Raw genomic sequence first — 9,602 nt, 5'->3', positions numbered from 1 at the left:
TGTGGATCATGCAAAGAATGCTTTATGTGATGGTTATATTGTTGAATTTCTTCATGATGCTACTGAAAATTATTACGTGGGAGGAACATATGCTTGTAGGAATTGCAATAATATCAAGTTTCCTCTCTTTATGTTGAAAGTTTTGAAGTTATGCATGTTTTACCTTCCTATGCTAGTTGATTCTTGTTCCCATAAATCGTTTTCTCACAAAATCCCTATGCATAGGAAGTGGGTTATACTTAAATGTTCTAGTCATATGCTTCATGATGCTCTCTTCATGTTTCAAATCTTATATTTTATGCGAGCATCATTGAAATCATCATGCCTAGCTAAAAGGCATTAAAGAAAAGTGCTTGTTAGGAGACAACCCAACACTTTTACCTACTGTTTTTGTGTGTTCACATGATTAGGCTACTATATTAATCTTGCTTTATTGCTTTTGTTTCAATAAAGTTCGCCTTTGGGATCATGTTGCGTGATAGTTGATTTGATCTTGCTGAAAAACAGAAACTTTTGCACTCACGAAAATAATTCTCATTTTTAACAGAAGAGTGATTTTGAGTTGATTCTTTTTGCATAAAATTAATATAAAAATTTCTCACGCGGTGCTAATTGTCTCATAATTTTTGGAGTAGCAGATGTATGGTTTGAGTACAGATTACTACAGATTGTTCTGTTTTTGAAAGATTCTGTTTTCAATGCATAGTTTGCTTGTTTTCTAGTTTCTATGGCTTATATTTGTGACGCCCAGATAATTAAGCTACAGTAATCCTCCGTTAATGGTGCCATGTCATCACATTACTGTTGCTAATCCTCACTTGATCCAAATCAGTGTTCATATTCAAACTCAAATTTAAAGTCAAAATTCAAATTTTCCAAACATGAAAACTAAAATGTTCAAAGTGTGGCAAATAATCCCTGGGTATTTGTCATGTTGGAACCAACCTCTTTTGGATTCCGAAAGTGCCCATGGAAACTATTTAGTGGTCCAACATCATATTAAATGACCTTTTTCAATCTCTAAAAATGCTTGAACAATTCCTTTGGCCCTGCAACTTTTTAGGCAACACCACAATATTGTGCCTGAACTATTTGCTAAGTTTCACACTCGACAAATATCATTTGATGCCTTGTTTCTATCCAAAACAGTAGCTATCCTTTTAATAGAAAATAAAAGAGAAGGAAAAAGACAAAAGCAAAATAAAAGGGAATTCCACCCCCGGCCTAGTTGGGCCTCGAGCCAGCCCGTCGGCCCACCCCGCACTTCCCCTGGGCCGGCCCAACTAGCCACGAAGCCCCCCGGTCTCTCTCCCCACCTCCCTGTTCATCGGTCTCAGGTCGCTACAGGCTCATGGCTGCCCCCGACCACCTCGCCGACGACGCTGGGAGAGGATAAGGCCTCCACCGAGGCCTCCCCCCAGATATTTCTCCCGCATACGCCCCTCGCTCCTCCCCCACTCTCTCCCTCGTCTCCCTCGCTCAGATCCGCTCGCACCCGCAGCCATCGTCGTCAGCCACCGCGCTCCACCGCGGCCACCGATGCCCCCGCATCCATCCGTCGTTCCCGCCAGCTCCGTCCCGCTCCCCTACGTCGCCTGCGCCAACGGGCTCAAGCCGCGCGCCTCTCCTTCGTGCGGGGCGAGGTCTTCTTCAACCTCGAGGATTCGTCGCTTCCATCGTCGTCCCGGCCACCTCGAGCCTCCACCGAGCCCGCGTTGCTCCTCTACAGGCTCCCGGTGAGCCTCCCATTCTTTCCCCTCTCTCTGCGTCGCCCCGTTCGCACCCTAGATCCCATCCCACTCGAGACTGAGCCACCGCCATGCGAGCTCGTCACCCGCGTAGCCCCGGTGACCTTCTTGTGCAGTGCGGGCCACCATCATGCTCAGCATCGCCGTAGGGACCCAACGCAACCACCCGTGCATCTTATCGTGCCCTGTGGCCTCGACTCCGTCGAGCCTGAGCTCCGCGCCCGCACCTGCTAGGCCGCCGCCCGTGCCCATAGCTGGCGCCGCTCGGCTCGTCCCCACCACGTCGTCCCCTGCCGGACGCCCTGGCCCTGCCCCTACTTCGCCGGCCCGCTACTGTAGCCTATGCCCGCGCCCCCACTTGCTTCGCCTACTGCTGCTGCTCTTCGCTGCGCCGCGCCCGCCATGATGTCGCGCTGCTGCCCCGATTGCTGCAGTGCTCTGCTTACGATGCTGCTCGCTACTGCTGTTGCTGATTGCAGCTCACCGCCGCGCCCGCCGGCGTGCATCCCAGCCATGCCGCCCGCGCGAGCCTCATCGGTGCTTGCCGCGCCGTGGCCCGCCGCCCCGCTGTCCCGCGCTCCGCCTCTGACCCGCGGCTGCGCCTCGCCGCTGGCCACCTCCCCTCCGCTTTCTTGCACCTCACCCGCCCTGCGCTACTCGCTCCGTTGCGGCCCGCCGCCCGCAGCCTGGCCGCCCCTTGCTCCGGCCGACTGCGCCCCTGGCCACGGCCTCCGCTGGCACCAGCCGCGCGCCCGTGCCGCTCGTCGCGGCTCCGGCTAGCCGCGCCGGCGCCGCTCCTTCCGCGGCGTCGCCCATCGTATGACGCGCTTGGGTCCGGCCCCTCGGGCACGCGCCCGTGCCCGTTACGCCCGCACACCCGGCTGGCCCCAGTGGGCCAATGACCACTGGGCCCGCCCCTTTACGAAATAAAAAATAGAAAATAATTAATTAATTAATTAATTAGGTAATTAATTAACTTAATTAACTCTGTTTAGTACCTCATTTACTTAATTAGTTAATCAAAACTGTTATTTAGTTGTTAGTCTATGCCAGAAGGGCCCCACACGTCAGGGTTGACTTTGGTCAACCCTGTTGACTGCTGACGTCATGATGGAGTCATGCTGATGCAATAACCCCCATTTTAGATTTAATAATAATTTCAGAATATTGCTAAAACTTTAATAATTAATATAAAATAATCCGTAGCTCGGATGAAAATGTTTTCTATATGAAAGTTGCTCAGAAAAATTCAACAAATCCGGATACGCGATCCGTTCATCTGTCACATGCCCCTAGCATGCCGAACATGGAACATTCCCCCTCCGGTCATCTGTCTGACACAGGTCCAGAACCAGGAAAACATTCCCAATTGAATTCCCCCTTTACCTATATCGTGTAGCCATACGTTAGGTCACACCCGGCACATCATATTGCCATGTTATGCTATGTGATGCTATGTTTGCTTTATATTTATTGTTTCTTCCCCCTCTTCTCTCCGGTAGACCCCAAGACTGATGCTGCCCCTGTGATCGACTATGTCGATGATGACACTTCTTCCTTGTCAGCAGAGCTTCCAGGCAAGCCCCCTTTGATCATGCCGATATCGCCCATTCCATTCTCTCATGCTTGCATTAGATTTTGCTACTGTTATTGTTTGCTCCTATTCTGATGCATAGCCTGCTTTTGTAACCTGCTCATTGTACCTTACCTGCTTATCCTAAACTCCTTAGTATAGGTTGGTAAGTGATCCATCAGTGACCCCACCTTGTCCTTGTTGCCCCTGCTTCATCATCGAAGACTAGGCCCCGACACCTCACATCACATCACGCCCCTTTTGTTGCTCGACTCTGCAGAGATTACCATCGAGTGCCGAGGGTGGAACCTCATACATCACTCCCGATGAGATCTCTGTAGTGTAGATATTCGGTCGTGGTCATCGAGGACGATTTCCTCCTTAACCACTTCCGATACGATTCTGTCGTGCAACCCCTCAAGTGTGAACCTCGAGGGTGGTTCCTCTTACGTTCACCTTGATGATTACATCGAGTGGAATCCACCGAGGGTGGTTCCTCAGGGTTCCCCTTGGTGTTAGACACACAGTTACAATGGTTACTATGACTTTACACTGAACCATGTTACTAAGGACGGGTCGGCCCTGAGGGGTACCCGCGCGAGCTTAATTGCGAGTGATGTGGAGTCGGGTTTGACCTGAAGGGTGCCCGCGAGATAATTACGAGGCGTGGCCGGGCATTCCCAGCCCTTGCCGCAAGTCCTCGAGACGGGGCAACGGGGTCACATCTTTCGTGAGTCTCTGCTTGTTACCGCGCGTTCCTAATCCACTACGATTTGGATATTTAATCCGAGGGGCCTCTGGCCTGATAGCACTAACCATCACGTGGGCATAGTATGGGCGTTCTGCGTCGTATACATCAGCCAAAGCTTAATAGACGTCAGCGACTGAGCGGTGCGCGCCGGGTTGGACTGCGTAAGCACCTGCCTTGTTAAAGGAGGTAGCTAGGTCTGCTCACCGGCCACCCACACAACGTGCAGGAGTTCCCGGGGCGATGGCCCATGACCCCTTGGGGCATAGGTTTAGTCCGGAGTGCTGACCTCTCTATTAAGCCTAGGTCGGGTTGCGGCGTATTGTTTGGCCGAGGCCAGGCATGACCCATGAAAGTGTGTCCTGCCGGAGTTAATCGAGCGTGGTGGGTAAGTTGGTGCACCCCTGCAGGGAAGAAAACATCTATTGATAGCCTGTCCTACGGTAACGGACACTCGGAGTTGTATCTCGATCGATACAACTAGAACTGGATACTTGAGGTGATAACTAGATAGTATGGCTTTGGGATTGCTTTCTCGTAGGGAGTCGAGGAAGAATCTCTGGGCGAGGTAGATAACACTACTACTACTACTACTACTTTACTTTATGTTACTCTTATCTCTTGTGATGCTGCAAGATGCATGGAGCTGCTTGAAGATGCTAGTCTTCGATAGGCTAGGCTTTCCCCTTCTCTTCTGGCATTCTGCAGATCAGTCCACATATACTACCCATTTCATTGACACCGATGCATATGTAGTGTAGATCCTTGCTTGCGATTACTTTGGATGAGTACTCATGGTTGCTTTGCTCCCCCCCCTTTTTCCCCCTTCTCCATTCTTCTCGGATGTCGCAACCAGATGATGGAGCCCTGGATCCAGACGCCACCTTCGACGACGACTGCTACTACACTGAGGGTCCCTACTACTACGTGGAGACCGTCGACGACCAGGAGTAGTTAGGAGGCTCCCAGGCAGGAGGCCTTGCCTTTTCGATCGTAGATGTTTTTGTGCTAGCCTTCTTAAGGCAAACTTGTCTAACTTATGTCTGTACTCAGATATTGTTGCTTTCGCTGACTCTTGTGTATTCGAGCCCTCGAGGCCCCTGGCTTGTAATATAAAGCTTGTATTATTTTAATTTGTGTCTAGAATTGTGTTGTGATATCTTCCCGTGAGTCCCTGATCTTGATCGTACACATTTGCGTGTATGATTAGTGTATGATTGAATCGGGGGCGTCACAAGTTGGTATCAGAGCCAACTGCCTGTAGGTAGCCCCATTTCCAACTCCTTGGCCGAAGTTGAGTCTAGTCATTGAATTGTTTTTACTAACATGGCTGTGTGGCTTACGGGCCCACGTCGCCATTGAGTGGTATTAGGAACTTTTTATTCCTCGTCTATACTCTGGGGCTCCGTTCTCTCTTCTATCAGGGTTAAATGATTTTACTAATTCTAACACTAGGTTATCGCCACCACTTCCTGCCGGAGAGCCTTTAATTCCAGATGATCGCCTGCTTTACCAAGAAAACTTCGAAGATACTCTCCAATGTTCTCCCGAGAACTTGTGCTCATCGCTTTTGCAATCCCCCACCATCATTGTATCCTTATGGATAACTTCTTACACTATCATTCATACCTTCGTCCCTAGTTGCTATTGTTTTTACAAGATGCCCAAAAATACTCTCGGTTGTCCCGAGAACCCCCCCTTCTGCAATTGCCTTGAAGTTCTTTGCCGCATGAATACCCCTATGAATAATTCCCCATAGTTACCGGGGATTCGTTCATCCCCAGTTGTTTGGGTGTTTCGCAAAATTATTCGAAAGGCTATTCGATCTTCCGAAATCCTCAGTAGCCTATTGCACTTGGTCTTCCTTACCTGCTTGCATAATGGTTAATTCCATATGTCTAGCACTATTCATTAAAATCCTTTGTGATCGACATTCTGATCCTATTGATTCAACATGTGTGTGGATGCACGCAATCATCAGGTATTCCCTGAAAATTATCCTTCCAGCTCAGACGTCATTCCGGACATGTACTGGTTCTCGGCAATCAAACCTTGAGTGATTGCCCAGCTAATTCTATTCAACTTACTACTCTTTTGATCAGAGCGTCTGCTTCTGATCTTCTTATTTGGATATCATAATTCTTTTGTATTTAAGCCTCAAATTATTCAGATAATTCAATAATATGATGCCTTTGCATTCTTTTCTTCTTCTGATTGAGTACTGATACTCACATCAGATCCATTGAGGACCGCTGAATCCTTTGTTGGATTATTATCCGGCAATGTCCTTCATATTCAAAACTTTGTGCGCTCTTCCCCTGATACATATTGCCTTCGGTAAATTGTATTCTCTGCTTTGTCAACCTAGATCTGCTCTTGAGCTTGAGTTATTTACTCATGAAGTCCGTGGTATATGTTCCTAAGATGCCCTGATGGGTTGAACCTATGTCTTTTCTATGTGTGAACCCAGAAACTTCTACGGGTCATACTCTACTGGTGTTATGCCAAATAAAATTTCAACACTACAACTTCGTCGAAAGTGAGAAGTGAATGAAAGGTTTTGCATTGGAGAAGTGGGAGTCGACCTTGAACTTTGTGTTCATGCCCATGGACCTAATGTGGAACTTATCTTGGAAGCTTCTTGTGATAATAATAATCCCCTTATTATAAGTTCATCGGGTATCTATGTTTGGTCCTTTGCAACCATGGTTCTGACCATGATTGTTCCCCTTTAATTCCATTTCTCGGACAAGTTAAAGCACTTGTCTTCTACAGATCAATGCATCTCCGTAACCTCTATTTTGATCTTCCTTCGAGTATTACCCTGTGTCATCTCGAGAATATCATGGGACTACATAACTTCTTATGAGTTCTTCCTCAACTATTATTTCTCGCCGATTCCAAGTTTCCACGGGTTCTAGGTTATTAATCACTTGAGAACACCGTTAACTGAATCGAGTCCGCACTATGATTCTATAACTCTAAGTAATTTTCGTTGCATACGAGTTTAATAATCCTTCAAGTCATTCCTAGCCTGATCAGCTATATCATTATCATACTAAATTTTTTTAACTGTGCTGCCTGGTCCTTTCTTCCCGAAGCACAATCTTCGATGATGAGCTAAGCTTACGTCAATCTTCCTCGTCATATCGTTTCCCCTTGAACAACAAGCTTGATTTTGAGTTTGTGTCGTACCCATGGTTCCAATAACCTTTTGCTTTATCATCCCTTTGACTTGATGTCGTCGCCCATTGATTACATCTTCATGAAATCTCTCGACAAATGTGTCATGATCATCATCAACATTATGAGCTCTTCCAGGATATCGAGTGAATTCATGATGAGAAATAACATCCTTGCCCCTCAATGATTTGTGTTATCATCGACAACATTCTTGCCTCCCCCAACTCGAATTTGTTCATATAAATTTTGGAAATACATCCTTTTTGACATGTTGATGGATTTTTGCTGAAACCATCAGCCACCTCCTCATCTTCCCTGATAAAATTGCTTGAGGTGTTCAAGTAATTCCCGATGGATCCTTTGTGTTCCCAAGGTCCGGCCTTTACCTGATGACCATGTCAATGCTATCCAAAGGTATGGTTGTGTTACTCCGAACATCATTAAGAACATTGGAGGCGCAATGCTAAATTTTTCTTGATCAATTATCCAAACACCGCTGTATGGGTAAACATCATGATTCTCCTTACCCCATTAATTAAATGGATAAGTACTTGATGTCCTGTCATGTATATCATGCTCTGTTTGTTCTTGGGAAGCATATACTCTAATACTTTTGTATAAGCACCTTTTCCTTTCCATTGGGCTGGTTAAACTAATAACCACATTTTCCTTTCCATTATTTTATTTAACCTTTCTTGTGATCTATATGATCTAAGCAGTAATAGTTTCCTGCTTATGTAAACACCTTGGTGTACAATTTGTCAGTAAGACCTTGTTATTATTGCTGTTGACATTCCGGTAACCACGGATGGACGAGAACTTTGCCTATTGGTCCGCCTCGTTCAACAAGCAGGAAAATAGTTCTCTTCGCCCCTCGCCCTTGGTACCAACGTTGTTGGCAACGTACCTGACAGTCTATCATCTGACATGCCTTGCTATTGGCCCCCTTTCTACTTTTAACCCACATGGTGGGCCCATAACCCACAGTTCCATAGGATCGAAACCTTACTCTCATGTACAACCTTGATTCCGAAACATTATTTGCACTTGGCTTCGTATGTAATTCACGAGCCAACTTCCTCCCCATGTTTCATTCTGGTATCAAAGGCAACATTATTCTTCATTGTTCTGAACCCCATCATCACTTGTTTTAGGTATCCGCTGGATGCCTACCTGGTTGAAACTTGTTGAACCTCCTTATAGCACTCTCGAGTAAAATCTCCTTGAGATAACTATCGGATGCTGATCCTTTCAGACATCCGTTCTTATAGCTTCCCTCTTATTTCACTCCTTAAATCTCAGGACAAGATTTCTTGTAGTGGAGGGGAATTGTGACGCCCGGATAATTAAGCTAGAGTAATCCTCCATTAATGGTGCCACGTCATCACATTACTGTTGCTAATCCTCACTTGATCCAAATCACTGTTCATATTCAAACACAAATTTAAAGTCAAAATTCAAATTTTCCAAACATGAAAACTAAAAGGTTCAAAGTGTGGCAAATAATCCCTGGGTATTTGTCATGTTGGAACCAACCTCTTTTGGATTCCAAAAGTGCCCCTGGAAATTATTTAGTGGTCCAACATCATATTAAATGACCTTTTTCAATCTCTAAAAATGCTTGAACAATTCCTTTGGCCGTGCAACTTTTTAGGCAACACCACAATATTGTGCCTGAACTATTTGCTAAGTTTCACACTCGACAAAAATCATTTGATGCCTTGTTTCTATCCAAAACAGTAGCTATCCTTTTAATATAAAATAAAAGAAAGGAAAAAGACAAAAGCAAAATAAAAGGGAATTCCATCCCCGGCCTAGTAGGGCCTCGAGCCAGCCAGTCGGCCCACCCCGCACTTCCCCTGGGCCGGCCCAACTGGCCACGAAGCCCCTCGGTCGCTCTCCCCTCCTCCCTGTTCATCGGTCTCAGGTCGCTACAAGGTCATGGTTGTCCCCGACCACCTCGCTGGCGACGCTCGGAGAGGATAAGGCCTCCACCGAGGCCTCCCCCCAGATATTTCTCCCGCATCCGCCCCTCGCTCCTCCCCCAATCTCTCCCTCATCTCCCTCGCTCAGATCCGCTTGCACCTGCAGCCATCGTCGTCAGCCACCACGCTCCACCACGGCCACCGATGCCCCCGCATCCATACGCCGTTCCCGCTAGCTCCGTCCTACTCCCCTACGTCGCCTGCGCCAACGGGCTCGAGCCGGGCGCCTCTCCTTCGTGCGGGGAGAGGTCTTCTTCAACCTCGAGGATTCGCCGCTTCCATCGTCGTCCCGGCCACCTCGAGCCTCCCTCGAGCCCGCGTTGCTCCTCTACAGGCTCCCAGTGAACCTTCCGTTCTTTCGCCTC

The sequence above is a fragment of the Aegilops tauschii genome, chromosome 3 (genome assembly GCF_002575655.3).
Source record: "Aegilops tauschii subsp. strangulata cultivar AL8/78 chromosome 3, Aet v6.0, whole genome shotgun sequence".
Lineage (NCBI taxonomy): Eukaryota > Viridiplantae > Streptophyta > Magnoliopsida > Poales > Poaceae > Aegilops > Aegilops tauschii.
The sequence above is the reverse complement of the archived record's forward strand: the minus strand, read 5'-3'. Positions refer to the sequence as shown.